The sequence below is a fragment of the Protomyctophum parallelum genome (genome assembly GCF_964188405.1).
Source record: "Protomyctophum parallelum genome assembly, chromosome: 13".
Taxonomy (NCBI): Eukaryota; Metazoa; Chordata; class Actinopteri; order Myctophiformes; family Myctophidae; genus Protomyctophum; species Protomyctophum parallelum.
Genome location: NC_139708.1, coordinates 2,135,312 through 2,154,639, shown reverse-complemented (window position 1 = coordinate 2,154,639; position 19,328 = coordinate 2,135,312). Strand labels below are relative to the sequence as shown.

Here is a 19,328-nt window from a genome sequence, read left to right as displayed (position 1 = left end):
GAGTGCGCACCACTGAGCAGATGCCTTGACTCTACTTTCAGCCACACACACATGATACAGTAGCCAGTATACTGTACAGTATTCAGGTGCAGAGAGGCGTGCTCATTGCAAAGAGTATATTACTTAGTCTTAGGACCTAGCAGAGCGAAAGGATGCCTTCTTTAAAGTGCAAAGGGTTTAGTGTTTGCTCTTTAAGCCGGGATGGTTCTTCTACCTCATGTGATCATGGATTATTCTAAGTAGGCCAGAGTGCTCAGTGGCCGTGCAGTTCTCGTATAATCAATTAATAGCCAATCGGAACAATGATGATTGTTCACACGACCAAAGCTAATATATTTTATTATTATTGAGGGGGTGATAAGAAGGACAGTGAGGATGATGAATTTACAATAATTTGTCAGCTATTCTAGGGATAATGTAGATCATGTGTCATAAAGGAAATGTCCCTTTTGAGAATCCCATTGAATTTATAATGCTCTGCAATCAAGGGGCGGTCCGGCTCCCATTGTGTTAAGGGTCAGTGGTTCTGATGTCACGTGGTGCTCAGTGGCGTTTTGAGGGGCAGGTGCTCAAGTGAGAAAAGGGCACCTTGTGTGGCGGGTGGAACTGCCGGCTGCCATAATAGTGTGTGAGATTTATAGATTTTGGGTCATAAATAATATATTAGCAGCTTATATCCCATTCTGAACGGGCACCCATTTTGGTGTTGGCATCATGTTATGCTTTAGCTATTGAAAAATAGCAGATCTACAAGCTCATATCGCGCCACCGAGTGGCGCGATACGAGCTTGTAGGTCTGCTATTTTTGAACAATCGAAGAACGACTGACATTTTTTTTTTATCTGATCTCAGGTCAGAATGGGTCAATCAGACCAGTGTGTGTCCAGCGGAAACCTCGTATGAATCTGATCACAGGTCAGAATGGGTTAATACAGAATTGGTCGATGTCCATGTGCCACATACTGTACACTCTACACACAACAAAAGTAAAATGATCAAAACTATATCTGCCCCTGGTGGTGCTTCCACCTGGCAACAGCCTGACAGGAAGTTCCGTATCCAGCTGCACATGGTCGGGGCCAGGTCGGGGACATGGTCGGGGCCAGGTCCAGATGCCTGGGCCAGGTCCAGATGCCTGGGCCAAAAACAGCATTTATTTTGCACACAGCTGTTACTCTCCGCCAGGATAAAAAAAGGCAGTCTGAAACATGGCAGATAACGTGCAACAAATCAAGTCCCTCACAACCTCTCATAGCATTTACTGACGATTGAAGTGAGGGCAACAGTCATTTATTTAGGTGCAGTACTTAGTTCAGACTAGTCATTGGTCCGACAACGACGACCTACCTCAAACCCTAACATAACCATAACCAGAAACTTCTGCAAGCGCGGAGCGGCACATGTTCGCCCACCTTAATCCGGTCATTTTCCACATGTCAGACTATTGACATGTCGGAAAAGCGTACGCACTCCATTTCTTAAATATATTTTTGGGCCTTTATTTGATAGTGGGGGGAGAGAGATGGCGAGTTACACGCAGCAAAGGACGTCAGGATCGGGACTCAAACCTGTGACATGCTGTCAGGCTGGATTAGCAGCCTATAGCTGCGTCTAGTCTACGCCAGCCGTCCGGACCAGGACCAGGTGAGGGCTACGGCTAGGCGATCTTGAAGCCAGCAGGAATAGCCTGCTGTGTGTGTGTGTGTGTGTGTGTGTGTGTGTGTGTGTGTGCGTGTGTGCGTGTGTGCGTGTGTGCGTGTGTGTGTGTGTGTGTGTGTGTGTGTGTGTGTGTGTGTGTGTGTGTGTGTAACCAAGTGGAAATGGTATTCAGCTCACCGGGGAAGGCGGTAGAGAGGCTCTCCTCGCAGCTGGTTGTCTCTCTGAAGTACATTATTGATCGTACAGTAAGCCCACCATATACTCCTCATGTTATTACTGGCCACTCTATTCGTGTGCTCGCTTGGACTGTTTGATGGATCTTTGGAGATTTTGTATTATCCACCATATTTCCAACTTTATCATGCACAGGAATGTGTGCATACATCGCCGTTAATCCATGGTTTCTGTACTTTCTACTGTTGCATAGAATATAATTTGTCAGACCAGCATTTGAACCTGCCTCACATTGACTTGTTATTGTTTCAGGCTGCCTATCAGGGTTAAGGACAGCATTCAGAGGCACACGGGTCACTGTGTGCCTTTGTTGTCTTGTGTTGTGTATTGTATTGTATTGTATTGTATTGTATTGTATCTGTATGCTGCAGGGCGGGTCCTTGGGGTCCAAGACAAATTTCTCCCTTGGGAGACTAAATAAAGAAACCTTGACTTGACCTTGATTCAAAGTAAAAGGGCGACAGAAAAGAACAGGGTGGCGGGCAGCGTCCTTTGAGTTCAATGGAGAAGTAACGCCATGTTATATTCGGTTCCACTTCCTTAACAGGAGTAGCTGAATATAGAAGCAATCACTGCTTTGCCAAACGGTGGATGGAGCCTTGTAACCATCCTGGAATGGGGTGAAGCAGTGATGGATGGAGGGCCCGGTCACCCCGGGTGCTTCTTGTAAAGTTTCGATAATATTTCAGGGGCACTTCCGTCAGTTTAGCTCTTTAGTCAAACACAACAGTAGAATGTGTGTGCTGCTATTCTTTCCGGTTCACTTAATGCTAATACCGTGTCTGCTTGCGGGGGGGGGGGGGGGGGATGTACAGTACGCAACAGTATAACAACCACTGCAGTAAACTCCCAAGGCACATTATAGCATCAACTACGTCAGGTCCAAGGAACAAAAGAACTTGATCGTATGCACATTCCATTGTTTACACCAAGAGTTGCTGTCGATCATGAGCCATAACCCTCCCTCCCCCTGGATTCTTTGTCCTGTCCACACCAGGGTTCTCCCTGGTGGCTCGATTGCTGAGTCTGTGATCACTGATTCCCTCAGACGTCTATGTTTCTGTGAAGCAGATTATTCAGTGTTCCCTGGTTTGGAAATGGATAGTGTGTATGTGGTGATGATACCTCTGATGAATAGAATAGATCCGAGCAGAGCGATTGCTGATCTAATGTCCAGAAGGGTTTGCCTGTGCAGAAAAACTAACAATTAAAAGTACGATTACCCGACAACTTTAAAGTAGTTCGGGGGCTCGCAACACATCAGCCATCTCTTCTTGGAATCCAGTGATATCAGCCAACGCAATAACTTAATATAATTATTAAATTAAAGTGCTGATCAAATCCTATTTTCAAATTGTCTTTGTGAATGCTAAATGCTAAATAAATTGCTTCTGGAAATTTGATGAATGCCCATGTGATAATATTTACTTGGCTGTCCTTTAGCCAATAAGCCTTTAGCATAATTCTTTGAAGTGAGCATATAACGTGCATATCAGGGAAATGTTTTCATAAAAATGGTGCCCCGGATTTTCAAGTCCCCTGCATACAATTAACAGTCTGTAGCTGTAACTATATTTCTTTCAGATGTGTGTGTGTGTGTGTGTGTGTGTGTGTGTGTGTGTGTGTGTGTGTGTGTGTGTGTGTGTGTGGCCCGGCCTCTACCCCGCCGTGTCCGCGTGTATTTTGCAGACTTGAGGGAATCCCAGTGGCTTTGCATCAGAGAGAGCTTAATGCAACGTAAGCTCCTGTTCCTGCTCCCGGAGTATCTTGTTATCTCCCCGCCTGCATGCAGTGTCTTGGTCAAAGGACCTCTCTACTAGTCTCTACCTTCCCCACCGTGGGTCTGCACTCTGCACAGAGCAGCCCTGCCCAACCTGCTTGATATGCAGTAGTGTTGGGTGACTGCTGGGCTCTCGCACCTCCCTGACTAGAGTCTTTAAGGCTTGGTGCAGTCAGAGAGAAAGCGCCTCTCTCATCAATGACCCTACTGAGTGGCTGTGACAGAACCTACCGCGCGGAGAACACATCCATATTTTTGTCCCTCAACCCCAAAATGAGAGCGGCCTTCGTTTTGCTAGCTTTCGACACAGGAGGCTAAATTGCTTTGTCCACACACACAAATGCAAGCACGGACACGCACGCACGCACGCACGCACGCACGCACGCACGCACGCACGCACGCACGCACGCACGCGCGCACACACACACACACACACACACACACACACACACACACACACACACACACACACACACACACACACACACACACAGACACAGACACACACACACACAGAGAGAGAGACCGAAAAAAGAAGAAGAGAGAAAGGAGAAGGAGCAGGAGGTACTCATAAAATGTTTTAGTGCCAATTAGAACCAAAATTGGTTCTTCAGTGTGATACCATAGATTAGAAGAACCACTTTTGGTTCTAGAAAGAATCTTTCAGACTGGGTTCTTTAAATAACCACGTATTTGTTCCCAGAAAAAACCTGTAACCACTTAAACCCTGTAGATCAGCTGTTTTTAAAAACCTGTAACCACTTAAACCCTGTAGATCAGCTGTTTTTAAAAACCTGTAACCACTTAAACCCTGTAGATCAGCTGTTTTTAAAAACCTGTAACCACTTAAACCCTGTAGATCAGCTGTTTTTAAAAACCTGTAACCACTTAAACCCTGTAGATCAGCTGTTTACTTAAACCCTGTAGATCAGCTGTTAACCACTTAAACCCTGTAGATCAGCTGTTTACTTAAACCCTGTAGATCAGCTGTTAACCACTTAAACCCTGTAGATCAGCTGTTTACTTAAACCCTGTAGATCAGCTGTTTACTTAAACCCTGTAGATCAGCTGTTTTTGGCAAATGTTCTTTGTATCCCCAAAATTGGCATGCTAAGGTTAAAAATGGGGTTAAAGGGGCACCATACATGAGAGAGAGAGAGAGAGAGAGAGAGAGAGAGAGAGAGAGAGAGAGAGAGAGAGGACACTTCTCAGCTGAGATTTACTTCTGTCTCGTATCATCATTTCCTTCATTCTATGTCAAACAGTGTTAATGCTCTCATTGACTGCAGATGTGTGATAGGCCTTATTACCTTATTATACGCATATACAGTACCATGAGTCTGCTAACAAATACATTCCCTTACACACAGAGAGAGAGCAATATTTTGCTTGCTGTCGAAAATCTGTATTCAGGATAAACTCTGGCATGGAATCCAGCTCCTGTCAAAGGAAATGAAGACAGTTTCTTTTGGGAGTGTGGTCAAAGTGTTGTCAAAGTGATGAGATACATTTAACACGTTGGCGACGACAATGTGTGTGTGTGTGGTGACGGGGGGGGGGGGGGGATGCATACGGCAGCCATGAGGCCAAAGCGCTCAGTCTCTGCTTTAGAGGGAGGCTTTTGTTTTCAGGGGAGGAAAAAGGAGCTTTCAGCACGACGACGGACATATTTATATTCCAATCTTCTACATTGAAACCCACATCGCGGGTCTCATAAAAGATTCATCGTGCAAGGGGAAAGCAAGGTCGTATGGAAAAGCGGGTCGGGGGAGGCACTCACACAGTTTAATGCAAAAATAAATCCTGATGGGCACGAAAACGAAAATGCTGTGTGATGGCCACGGCATCGGTTACCAGGGGTTACTGGCAGTTACTGCCCATAAAGGGTGAAAGGACATGTCCACACTTGTCGCCACTCTGACTGGCACCTGTCACTCTCATTCTGTGCTGTATGTCAGTGGTTCTCAAAGTGGGGTCTGGGGGGGAGGGTCAACTGGGTCTCCAGTTTAACCCATTCTGACCTGAGATCAGATTCATACGAGGTTTCCACTGGGCACACACTGGTCTGATTAACCCCATTCTGACCTGAGATCAGATTCTAAAAATGTCAGTCGTTCTTCGATTTTTCAAAAAATAGCAGACCTACAAGCTCGTATCGCACCACTCGGTGGCGCGATATGAGCTTGTAGATCTGCTATTTTTCAATAGCTAAAGCATAACATGATGCTGACACCAAAATGGGTGCCCAGTCAGAACAGGTGGCAAATTTGGAATTTTCTATTACCTATCCATTTCTAGGAAAAACAGATCAGATCTAAAAGCTCACTAAGCTTGTAGATCTGCTAATTTCAGCAAAGACTAAACAAAAAACTCACTACTAGTATAGAGCCCTGAGAGACTCTGGTCAACTGTGGAATGCACTTCCCATTGCAGTCAGAACTGCAGCATCACTCCCAATCTTCCGCCGTAGCCTGAAAACCCACCTTTTTAGACTCCATCATGGCCCATAGCACTTACCCTAACCCCTTAGATAGCATTTCTGTAGACTTAGATAGCATCTGATACAGACTTATAGCATGTTATGTAGACAGCACTATAATTGCATTGTATGTAGTCATAGCACGCCATAGTACATAATGTATAGCATAGTAGTATATATATAGTTTATATGTATAGTCTCATAATATAGATATTCCACTGTTACTTTCTTAGCTTACGCATGTTTCATGATAAATGTTTTTATGTGATGTATTCCCATGCTTTTGTTCTTGATTATTGTAAGTCGCTCTGGATTAAGAGTGTCTGCTAAATGCCTAAATTGTAATTGTAACCAAAGTGGTTTAAGTGGTTCTGTTACCCTGAACTCCGACGGGATCCACTGCCATGGTTGAGAATGATGTTAGTGAACTGGACGAGCACGAGAGAATGCATTCCCGTGCGTTAACTCCCGCTACAATAGACAAACACTATACCTGCAGAAATATAAACATAAAGCAATCAAACTGTGAACAAAGTGTGAACTTCCTTCCTCCAAAAGGTTGTCACAGATTTGTGTATGCAATGAATGGACACTTCTAAAACATATCGGTAATCTTTTGATTTCTTCCTCACATTCCACAATAAGAGCCCAAATTGATAGATTGAAGATGTTCTTCTTTTCCATGTTTCTTGGCAACCAACATGACAACTTCAATATCTCCCGTGAGGTGGGATTGCCATGACAGAGGCAGGCTAAGGTGCTATTTACACGAGGAAGGTGTTCATAAAAAACGGCAAAATAAAGTACCGTTTAGCGCTGTCATTTAGACGAGAACGGTGTTCTCAGGAGGTGAAAACGCATCGAAGTGAAACCGCCTCCCAGAGTGGAAATCATTCAGAACACCGTTTCCTATGGTCTCTATATAAACAGGCAAAACGGTGAATCCGCAAAACTTATGACATCATGGCTCATGTTGGCTCACAGCGCATATGTTTATTACATTGATGCAGAGCCATATCATTATGATATAATGGAGTTCCTGAACAAGCCTCCCTCCTCGCCTACAAAGTGCTGCTCATCAGCGTTGTTGAATGTAAAACCATGATGTAAATAAAAAGCCTTGTGATAGACGGCAGCCGCGGCAGCAGCGTTTATGTAGCCTAATGTATTATAAAATATATACCATCCCGTGGCGCGCCCAGAGCCGTGTTGCGCAGGCTTGCGTGAAGGTTTCTTCTTCTTGTACGTGGGTGACCTGTCTATTTGGCAGCCCGGTATCGCCACCTAGCGACAGTATAGCATAATAGCACATCATATCATAACATGTGCGTTCTTGTGTAAAGGGTAAGAAAAAATGAGAACGCAACGGGACTTTGACGTGTTATATGGAGATGGTCGCCGTCTAAAAGAGGCCTAAGTGATATTCTTCCCAGTCAAGATGACCCTTTCATGCAATGCCGACTAATGCATAACTGCAGTTATCCAGCACAAACAGCAGTTTTTCATGAATGAAAAACGTGTCCTCTCACAAGTCTCACAAAAGCAGTGCATACAGTATACGGTAGCTACTCTAGCCTACAAGATCAGGAGATCTATACATCTATTTTTAAGAATTTTAAGAATTTTGCTTATAATAATAATGTGCAAAATTTGGATGCCAGCTTTAGATGCTTTAGCACAACCTTGCAAGGCCATCAAATGGCAGAGAGAAAATGAAAGAAGACTCAAATATTGCAGTAAGAGTGATGACATTTAGAAGCAAAGGCTGCTGAAGGAACGCGAAAACGTGGAAACTTGTGGGCGAATCGACAATTTTCTGCACTGCAGGGTTGCCTAATGGCTACCCAGGGCTGTGTAAGGCTGGATGTGGTTTGTTAGAGGCCCCTCAACATGCACTTAAAAGAGTCCTGCTGTGCGACCCCTGCGACCATGAGGCCAATTTGGTTTGAAAAACGTGTCATGGAGTGAGCAGTTAGCGACAGACGGACGGATGGACGGACAGAAGCATAATCACCACCAGGCCAAGATAAAAAATACTCCAGCTAAAATATATAAAACACAAGTAACTAGTGTAACTAGTACAACAAAATCCACTTAGTTAATGGTCTGAACTGATGATGAGGAACGAATCACTTAAACTCATACTTCATTGAGCGGGGGGGTCCCCCAGAGGTTTGTACTTGGTCCCATTGCTGTTATGCTTTATCTATTGAAAAATAGCAGATCTACAAGCTCATATCGCGCCACCGAGTGGCGCGATACGAGCTTGTAGGTCTGCTATTTTTTGAAAAATCGAAGAACGACTGACATTTTTAGAATCTGATCTCTGGTCAGAATGGGTAAATCAGACCAGTGTGTGTCCAGTGGAAACCTCGTATGAATCTGATCTCAGGTCAGAATGGGTTAGTAGATGGTATACGCTTTTATTTTCAAAAACGTACGGCATACTACGTATAACGGTAGACTAGACGACTGCTTGGTCCCTCCTTTTCCTTCTACACAAAATGTTACCGAAAACAGCCGATCTACAAGCTCACAATGCATCATAATTCACATTGTTGTGAGCTTGTAGAGCTGTTATCTTGTTATGTTCACCTGTCATGACATGCCCAACCAGAATAGCTGGATGCTAGGGTTGGGTTCTTGGTGTTAAGGGCCCCTCACTGCCTCAGGATATGTGCTGTTATGGAAACAAGTACTTTTGGTCTTAATACTTGGAAGGTGCCTTGGCTGGATGAGAGGGGTCCCAGATTATTTTAAGAGTGTTGTAAATCGCACATGCTAGGCAAATCTTGACCAAGGATTTCTGATTATGCCTTTACTACCTGAAAGTTATTCATAGCTCTATCCTGTCATTGGCTCGGTTTACATACCACATATTTTTCCCTTTTTTGTCTCCACCAGGCCGAAGGCATGGGGGGAGAGTATGTTTTGCACTCCGTCCGTCCGTCCGTGTGTCCGTCCGTCCGTGTGTGTGTGTGTGTGTGTGTGTCCGTGAGCAGCTAATCTCGGCCACCGTTAACCCGGTCGATGCCAAATTTTGCACACACACTCCCTGGATGCCAACGATGAACCTCTGCCCCACACTTTCCAGAACGGCCTGTTATAGCGCCACCAAGAGGCCGCTTTGTGCAAAACAAGTTTTTGCACAGTACACCTACAGATTTTGTCCAAACATCACGCAAATTGGTACACAGTCTCTCTAGAGCCATTCAACGAAACCGGTCTTTCAGATTTCTCAGACTCCATCCTGATTGGTTAAGATTGGCTTCCAAAGTTCACAGGAGTGCTCAGTTTCAAACAAAATGCTGCAAATCATGAACACATCGCGTGATTTCCGTGAAATTGTGCACCCACATTCCCACTAGGCCGAGGACGAAATGCCACATGAACAATTTCAACTCAGCCTCAAGGTGGCGCTATAACTGGCCGAAAAGTGTTTTTACCTCTAACTGCACGGATCTGTGGATAACTTTGTATGCCAACTCCCTAGTTTACTTTTGTTGCCCTTTTATCCAACCACCAGATGAAGGCAAGCTGCAATGTCCTACATTCCTATCCTGGTGGAGACCTGTGCCCAGAAGGGCACTTTTTCTAGTTTAAGATGTGTTTTAGGCTTTTCTGCCTTTATTGATAGGTACAAGTGAAGAATGACAGGCAAGAGGGAGAGAGAGGCGGGGGGAGACTTGCAGCAAAGGTCGTCATGAACGGGACTCGAACATGCGACGCGCTGTGAGGCCAGAGCCTATTATGTGCATGGCATGCACCTGGACCACTAGGCCAGCGGGGGGCGCTGTTCATACCACATTCTCAGATTCAGATTCAGATTCCTTTATTTGCCATTGTGTAAAACACATAGGAATTTGTTTTGACATCAGTGTGTGTGCATTCAATGTTCCTTTTTTCACAACAAATAAAACAAACACAAATACAACACCAAAGGGGGTCTCCGTCGTGAATGGGTTAAATGTCTGATGGGGTTTAACCAATTCTGACCTGAGATCAGATTCATACGAGGTTTCCACTGGACACACACTGGTCTGATGAACCCATTCTGACCTGAGATCAGATTCTACAAATGTCAGTCGTTCTTCGATTTCTTTCAAAAAATAGCAGACCTACAAGCTCGTATCGCGCCACTCGGTGGCGCGATACGAGCTTGTAGATCTGCTATTTTTAAATAGCTAAAGCATAACATGATGCCGACACCAAAATGGGTGCCTGGTCAGAATGGGTTAATTGTTATAGAGATGTACGCAGCCTTGTTCACAAAGTGCACTGCTATAACTTGCAATCAATTACTATATTGTACGGGGAGACAGTTGTTAGACTGTTGTTTTGGAATGTATTTGCAGCATCAGATATTGCAGCTTATTGCAGGTTAAAATGATGTATCTTTCTGAAGGCTGCATAGTAAAATGATAAGCCCAGCTAGTGGCCCGAGCGCCCCAGGAAATGACTCCAGTATGTCAAAGGGGCTTCTTGGTGACACTGGGTGCCATTTGTTTGGTATGATTTGCCCGGGGATTGAACCCTGCAGGCGTCCGTGCAGTCCCAGCCAGGACAGGCACATATTGTGGTTTGGTGACAAATAGCGTGATATTTAATTTGGTCAATATCGCCCAGCCCCTGGTAGGTCTGTAATTGAAAGAGATTTGACATCCATAATTAATATACACAGACATACCATGCACATCCCAAAAGAAGTTTGTGGTTTTGTCAAAAGATTGCGTGATATTTGATTTAGTCAATATTATCACCCATGCAGCCCTGCCTGGTAGGTCTGTAATTGAAGGAGCTTTGACATCCATAATACACAGACCTACAGTGCACATCCCAAAAGACCATAGCTAATTATGATAAGGGCAACTGCTGATAGCCGGTCCAATGCATGGGAATGCCGGTTGTCAGATCAGCTCATCAGGCCTCTGGGAGGGGTTCAGCGAGAAGACAGGAAGCAGCCACAGAGGTCAGTCAGAAGAACACACAACGATGGGGCTATAGGTAGTGATGGTCAGTATGGTTCAGACACACACAGCCCTGGGGGTAGGTAGTGATGGTCAGTATGGTTCAGACACAGACACAGCCCTGGGGGTAGGTAGTGATGGTCAGTATGGTTCAGACACAGACACAGCCCTGGGGGTAGGTAGTGATGGTCAGTATGGTTCAGAACAGACACACACAGCCCTGGGGGTAGGTAGTGATGGTCAGTATGGTTCAGACACAGACACAGCCCTGGGGGTAGGTAGTGATGGTCAGTATGGTTCAGACACAGACACAGCCCTGGGGGTAGGTAGTGATGGTCAGTATGGTTCAGACACAGACACAGCCCTGGGGGTAGGTAGTGATGGTCAGTATGGTTCAGAACACACACAGCCCTGGGGGTAGGTAGTGATGGTCAGTATGGTTCAGACACAGACACAGCCCTGGGGGTAGGTAGTGATGGTCAGTATGGTTCAGAACAGACACAGCCCTGGGGGTAGGTAGTGATGGTCAGTATGGTTCAGAACAGACACAGCCCTGGGGGTAGGTAGTGATGGTCAGTATGGTTCAGAACAGACACAGCCCTGGGGGTAGGTAGTGATGGTCAGTATGGTTCAGAACAGACACAGCCCTGGGGGTAGTTAGTGATGGTCAGTATGGTTCAGAACAGACACAGCCCTGGGGGTAGGTAGTGATGGTCAGTATGGTTCAGAACAGACACAGCCCTGGGGGTAGGTAGTGATGGTCAGTATGGTTCAGAACAGACACAGCCCTGGGGGTAGGTAGTGATGGTCAGTATGGTTCAGAACAGACACAGCCCTGGGGGTAGGTAGTGATGGTCAGTATGGTTCAGAGTGAGTACAGTTAAGTGGTCACTTACAGTAAAACACAATAGCCTCACTGTCAGGTGTTCAAAACAATTCGTTTTCAGGAAATGGAAAAAAATTAACCTGTGTTCCAATTATTACAGTGGTGGAAAGGAACTACATTTACTCAAGTACTGTACAGTATATGTCCATTTTTCAATAATACTTCCACTCCACTAAATCTCAGAGGCAATTATTGTACTTTTTTACTCCACTATAATTATCTGACTGCTTTAGTTTGTACTGCAGCTCTATATTATTATTACAAATCATACATTAACCACTGAAGTGCTATTTTACACTTGTTACTTTATTAAGTAAAAAAGGGTGCTTCTTTCACCAGTGGATACTGACTCAGAGTGCAGGCCTATGACCTCACCCAGTGTTCCATCTGTTAGCCAATTTGCTACGTGCACCTCAGAGGCTCTGCTGTAGTAAAATAACTCACCCATTTTAGCCTAGGCTGCACCGCGCCGCAGCCACGCTCACAGAGAATGCCAAGACCCCGTCACACACTCACATCGCCCTCATGAGTCACGACCACGCTGCATTTAGAGGCTGACCCAGAAACACAGGCCCCCGGTGTGCGTGCGCACACACACACACACATTGAGGACATGAACCTTTTAGGACAGCGTGATTTTTTTTTTACCGTAACACTAAAGCCGTAATTCTACAAGCTCACAATGGGTCACGCTGCGATGTGTGGTGCATGACACTGGCATATACAACAATACAATACATACAATACAACAATACTACAACAATACAACAATACTACAATACATATTTGTGGTGCATGACACTGGCATATATACAACTACAAGTAAAGGCAAGTAGGCTAATGGTAAAAGGCCGGCATAACTCTAAACACAAAACACAAACCAATCAGCAATGACGTGCCTACGAAACACAAACCAATCAGCAATGACGTGCCTACGAAACACAAACCAATCAGCAATGACGTGCCTACGAAACACAAACCAATCAGCAATGACGTGCCTACGAAACACAAACCAATCAGCAATGACGTGCCTACGAAACACAAACCAATCAGCAATGACGTGCCTACGAAACAGTGACGTTCCTACAATGACGTGCCTACGAAACAGTGACGTTCAATGACGTGCCTACGAAACAGTGACGTTCCTACAATGACGTGCCTACGAAACAGTGACGTTCAATGACGTGCCTACCAAACAGTGACGTTCAATGACGTGCCTACCAAACAGTGACGTTCGGAGGGTTTTGCAGACTGAGAAGCGAAGTGAAAAAACTAAATAAAAATCATAGCTGAAAGGAGCGAATGAGTCTGGATTCCAAGCTATACTAATCCTAATCCTAACTCCTATCTGAATCTTTTTCTAATTGTAAGCATAACTCAAAACACCTGTTTACCATTTATCTTGTGAAAATGTCCTCGGGCCTATTTCTTAAATTCTACTATTGTTGTGAGGACATCTGGACAGTACACGCACGCACGACACACACACACACACACACACACACACACACACACACACACACACACACATGCACGCACGCACGTGCGCACGCACGCACACGCGCACACACCCCATCTGTTGTCTACTGACGTACATGTACTCACCCACTCACCTACTAAGTGGACACCCACATACAGACACACTCCACACTGTTCCCTCTCATGGGCAGGCAGGCTACATGAAGCATTATCAAACGTTAAGATGAGGAAGTGAAGAGTGGATGGGACAATATAGCTCAAAGGGCCTCTCTCTCCTCCCACCTCCTCCTTGAGCTGAATCTCTTTTACCGAATAGACCTCCTTACACCAATGAGGCTCCGACTGCCTTAATATGCTGGCATTATCTGCTACACCGGATCGAGCCCTCCAGTAATCAGTCATGACACACAAGTGCACACCATTCAATCTCGTCAAGGAGGAGAAATGAATCAAAACAATGCAACCTCATTATGTGTGGCTGATTACGGGAGCTGCACCTCTGCTAGTTGATGGAGAGCACATAGAGGTGTGTACGGTGGGTATAATCTAGATGGCCCCTGCTCTCCCACACACTCGCTGACAGAGGATATAAATTCTGTGAGGACTTTTGCAATGCAGCGTTTGACTGTGACGACTAACAGAGATTTAGATTGGCTAGACCATCGTAATACCACATGGGTGCAGAATGCCCTCTTCAGACCCCCACTCGGCTCACAGCTAGCCGGACTGTGTGTCTTCTCTCCCCGGCTCTCTGAATGCATGTCATGTATCTCTATTCAGTACACGAAATACTTTGATCATCATACCCATCTATTCTAGTCCGTGAAGCTCGAGCTGGAGTGTTCCAGGAATGTGTTGGTCGAGCCCCAACACAGTGGAGGGAGGTTAACAACTGTGTGTGTGTGTGTGTGTGTGTGTGTGTGTGTGTGTGTGTGTGTGTGTGTGTGTGTGTGTGTGTGTGTGTGTGTGTGTGTGTGTGTGTGTGTGTGTGTGTGTGTGTGTGTGTGTGTGTGTCTCCGTCCTTGGCTCTTGGTGGGAGATTTACACCCCTGCTCCTGCAACTCCTCATTTGTTTAATTCCCAAGGTGGAAGTTAGGCTGCTTGGCAGAACACAGTGTGTCCAGCGTGGTGTCCTTGGTCAGGAGAAGGATGGATGGCTCTTGTGTGACTGCTGTCCAGATGCACAGAGAGAGACACCTTCCTCTCAGAGGCACTTGAGTTGAGTTGCCTTCTTGCCAAGGGCCTGTTTCTCACCCAAACCAGGAAACACATCAGGCCTTGTAAAAGCACAGCTTTCCAGGTTTCCTCTGCCATGACAGAGGATTGATGTGAGAAGCTGGCTGTAAAAAGTCCCAATAAATGCCATTCTTCAAAGATGGGGTCCAAATGTGATGATGTTGCTTTGTTCTCATTACAAATTCACCAGGAAATAGAAACTTTCAGTCAAGGGGTCTCAATGCTAGGTTAGACTCCATCATGGCCCATAGCACTTACCCTACCCCCTTAGATAGCACTTCTGTAGACTTAGATAGCATTTGATACAGACTTATAGCATGTTATGTAGACGGCACTATAATTGCATTGTATATAGTCATAGCACGCCATAGTACATATGTACTGTATAGCATAGTAGTATATATATATAGCTTATATGTATATTGTATGTATATTTGTGATGTATTCCCATGCTTTTGTTCCTGATTATTGTAAGTCGCTCTGGATTAAGAGCGTCTGCTAAATGCCTAAATTGTAAATTGTAAATTGTGGGGTGTTGAAAGTTGGACGGATTGGAGGACAGCCAACCCAGCTGCTGGTTCTGCCTGGCTCTCACTGGGCAGAGGTCTGTGCTGGTTCTGCCTGGCTCTCACTGGGCAGAGGTCTGTCCTAGTTGTCCTCTGCTGGTTCTGCCTGGCTCTCACTGGGCCAACCCAGCTGCTGGTTCTGCCTGGCTCTCACTGGGCCAACCCAGCTGCTGGTTCTGCCTGGCTCTCACTGGGCCAACCCAGCTGCTGGTTCTGCCTGGCTCTCACTGGGCAGAGGTCTGTCCCAGCCAACCCAGCTGCTGGTTCTGCCTGGCTCTCACTGGGCCAACCCAGCTGCTGGTTCTGCCTGGCTCTCACTGGGCAGAGGGCTGTCCTAGTTGTCCTCTCATGTGGAGATACTGTACTTTCAATACCTCTAGCGTTAGCTCGGCCTACTGGGCTATCCTACTGTGGCTGCTTCCATGTGGATTCAGGCCTAATATATCCCAGGTTTGCAACCTTGAGCTTGACTTTGCAAACACAGTCCTTTCACTTTATTATTATTATTATCATAAATACTGTTTCGATTGCCTGGATAAAGCAATTTCCACACAATGACACTTAAATTAGAGTGCTCTGAAGTATAATCAGCTTGTTGTACACCGGCTAAATGTTTCCGTTTCCAGGTTATATTTTAAACACGCATTACGACTCTTCCCTCCTCGGCTTGTTAACAATGAATCGACTCTGGCGTGGTGAGTCTCTGGCGCAATCATCACTCCAATCTAGAATGAGGAAGTGAATTTTAAAGAGTCCTACATAGCAGTAATCTATTTGAACTGATTGCTTATTGTTTTCCCCGGTGGTGACAGAGGGGTTGAAGTAAATGACTGAGAATTGCTGGCCCAGAATGCTTATACAGTACAGGGCTTTGTCTTTAATGATGAAGGTAATAATTATGTATTCTCCCTCTCACTGCACTTTGTGTAGGAGCAGACAAACTAAGCAAGTGTCTCCATCATTCTCATTCATGTTCAAGGCCAGAGAACTTGAGCTTAGAATTCTGGTGCCTTGCATTTTTATCCTTTGTCCTGTGGGACATCATCAATGCACCTTACGGCCTGAATGGGAGTCTTTCAAGTGTGTTTGATCAAGTACACCAACATCACTGACAGTATAAGCAGCAATGTAGTTGCTATAGAGAAAATAAGACAAATGTAACTTTTGTCGTCTTTGAATAATACTACCATAATATATAATCCAGTTAGAAAAAGGGATGTAGAGGTGACAGTAGGAGTAGGACAATGATCTTCAGATTCAGGGCCAATGCTTTGCTAATTATGCTCTAGAAATGTAGCTTTGATATAAGGTTTCACTTTTTAACAAGGGAGCCATATTTATCCATGAAGGTTTGAGGATATAACTCTCACAAAGCAAATTCCAATTGACTTCAATTTTGATAATAGATTTCACTGACACTGAAGTCTACTTTAGAAAATCCCTGTGGCTTGTACTGTCAGTATATTCACTTATGCAGGCAAAACTTCTTTTAACTCTTACTCTCCCTATTTCACTCATACAGAATCACTTTATCACTCATCTATCATCTATCTAACTATAAAAAGGTAACATCTGCCATGAGATCATTTCAGCTGCACATCAACATAACCTACAGTATATTGTAAAATATAGATTCATATTCCAGAAAGACCCAGACTATCAAACATGGCTGACTTTCACTAGATGAATCTGTACTGTAGACTCCTGATTATTGCTGCATATACAGCAGTATTCCCAATTCGATTGCCTGCAGATGGTTTTCTCTGCAGCTTACTCTCCACACAATGCATTTGATAAGTTCTGTTCTATCACTTATAAAGAGACAACAATTCAATAAAAGGATTTATAGATCAAATATACAGTAGAATGTATTGTAATGTGTTTTAAAGGAGAGCATCTAACTAACGATAAAATGATCACACTATTTTTAGCCTGCCTCGAGATCTTGAGATCTTCAATGGGTTAAATAATAACAATAGGTGCTTTGAAAATTATGAGGCATTTTATTCTATACTATAGCGTCGGATTTGCTACAAGACATTTCACTATACGTACTTAGCCTTAATCTTAATCAGCCCTAGGGTCAGCAAACATGAGTTACAGTTACATTTAAATGCGTTACTCACACGTGTGCACACACACACACACACACACACACACTGACACACACACACACACACACACACACACACACACACACACACACACACACACACACACACACACACACACACACACACACACACACACTCAAATGCATAGCATGCGCTCACGTCAGTGCGTCCTGTCATGCGTGACATGATGTGCACAGACATCTGTGCCCAGGTCAAGCAGGCTGCCCATCCATATCATTGACTGGCTGGACCCCTGGGCTCTATACGGGCACTTAACAAACACAAGCAGTGAACGAGCAAGTGCATCTGTCTCATTAAAACCTCCTGAATATTTCATGCCGGGCGAGACTGTGCGTGTTCACACAACTCTCAACTGGTGGAGATAGTGTTACCCTCATTGCAGGATACACGCCACAAAATGTCATCAATTCTTTATGGTTGCAGTGCAGTGTTGTGGAGATTGGTGATGCCGTTTTTTTCCCCGTTTTTTTTTTCTTTCTCAGTCCTATAAATGTTTAATGTTTACACTTATAACAAATTGTCCCCCAAGGCCAGTGATGAGCCTTCCGAGGCAGGAAAACAGTTCGACTGGCAGAGAAATGATAGTAGCTCATGAGCCACATTTCGACTGTCATGTTTACGACAGTTTTGAGATTAATTTCAGCATTAGCGATGGTATTGACTTATAGCCGGAGAAACAGCTAACATTGTCTTTGTTGAAGGGAGCCATGTTATTTACAATTCTACCTTTAGTACTACCTATAATACTATCTTTAGAAATTGATTATTTGAATGCAAAACGGTATGGCCAACTTTAAGCCTCAAGAAAACCAGAGAGCATTTGAGGCAGATCCTATTCTTCATCATTTCAACTGGGGTGGTTGCAGTTAACTGCAGTGTGTGTAACAGTTAACAGAACCACAGAGAATTAACAGATCCAACAGCATGCTCTGTGCCATTCAGACTGAGATGTATTGGTTGCATTAGAGCAATACCATCTGTGCAGTATACACTATTCCAACACCTAAGCAAACAACCTGCTCTCTCTCCTCTCGCCGTATGGAGAGCATGCCCCTCAGACAGCAAACATAGCGTCCACATCTGCTAAAGGTCATCCACCAGCCATGCAGACATGCATGACATAAAGATATTAATGTACTACAGCTAAGAGGTCTCAAGGGTTTACGGATGGAACAGTATTGTCTAATAAAATAGCCTACTGAAACAAATGACGAATGATCTCATTGCATCACAAAAATGTGCTTATCCTTTAAGAAGCAGAATAATACTTTTTAATCTTATTTTATTTTATTACTTATTCTCTAAATCCGAGACATGTTTTTGAGTGTAAATAAAATGTACAATAAAGTACAATCAGCTGAACACATCTCTCAATTTGTCTGGTTAGAGACGAGTGAAGTGCGATATGGGAGCTATCCACGGTGCTGAATTGACTATATACACTACAGTATACCACAGAATGTTGTTTTTATTTATGGTAGCCTAGCTACGACACAACGCTATCTATGGTCATCTATTGGGAAACCGTACTCATCTTCGGGTAAATGTTTTATGCAGTCGTAAATATAGTAGCTATATACATAACCTTCCTTTAGGCTGTTGAAGAGAGCCTATATACATATAGATCATACTTCAGTTCAGGCTAAAATAAAAACGAGATGCTGGACAGCTGAACCCGCGAGTTCTTTGACTTGGAATGCTTTTCTGGGTCAGTTTAATTTACCGTCCTTCACTTCAATTCACAACTGTCACATCAAACCTCGTCATTTGGGCCAGAAACATGCAGGCATCAAGACTCCCTCGAGTCCCATTGCCCGTAGTCTCTTAACAGATTTCCAGTAGATACCATTCACAGGCGCGCTGGCCGTGGCTAATTGCACTGTGATATTCCACTGCCTGAAATGGAT

General features: G+C 44.5%; 1 protein-coding gene across 1 annotated transcript in view; it reads right to left on the bottom strand.

Moving 5' to 3' along the window:
* The window catches only part of olfm2a (olfactomedin 2a), an 87,898-nt gene that overhangs the window by 67,574 nt on the left and 996 nt on the right, over window positions 1-19,328 (bottom strand). The gene's annotated exons all lie outside the window — the stretch shown is intronic.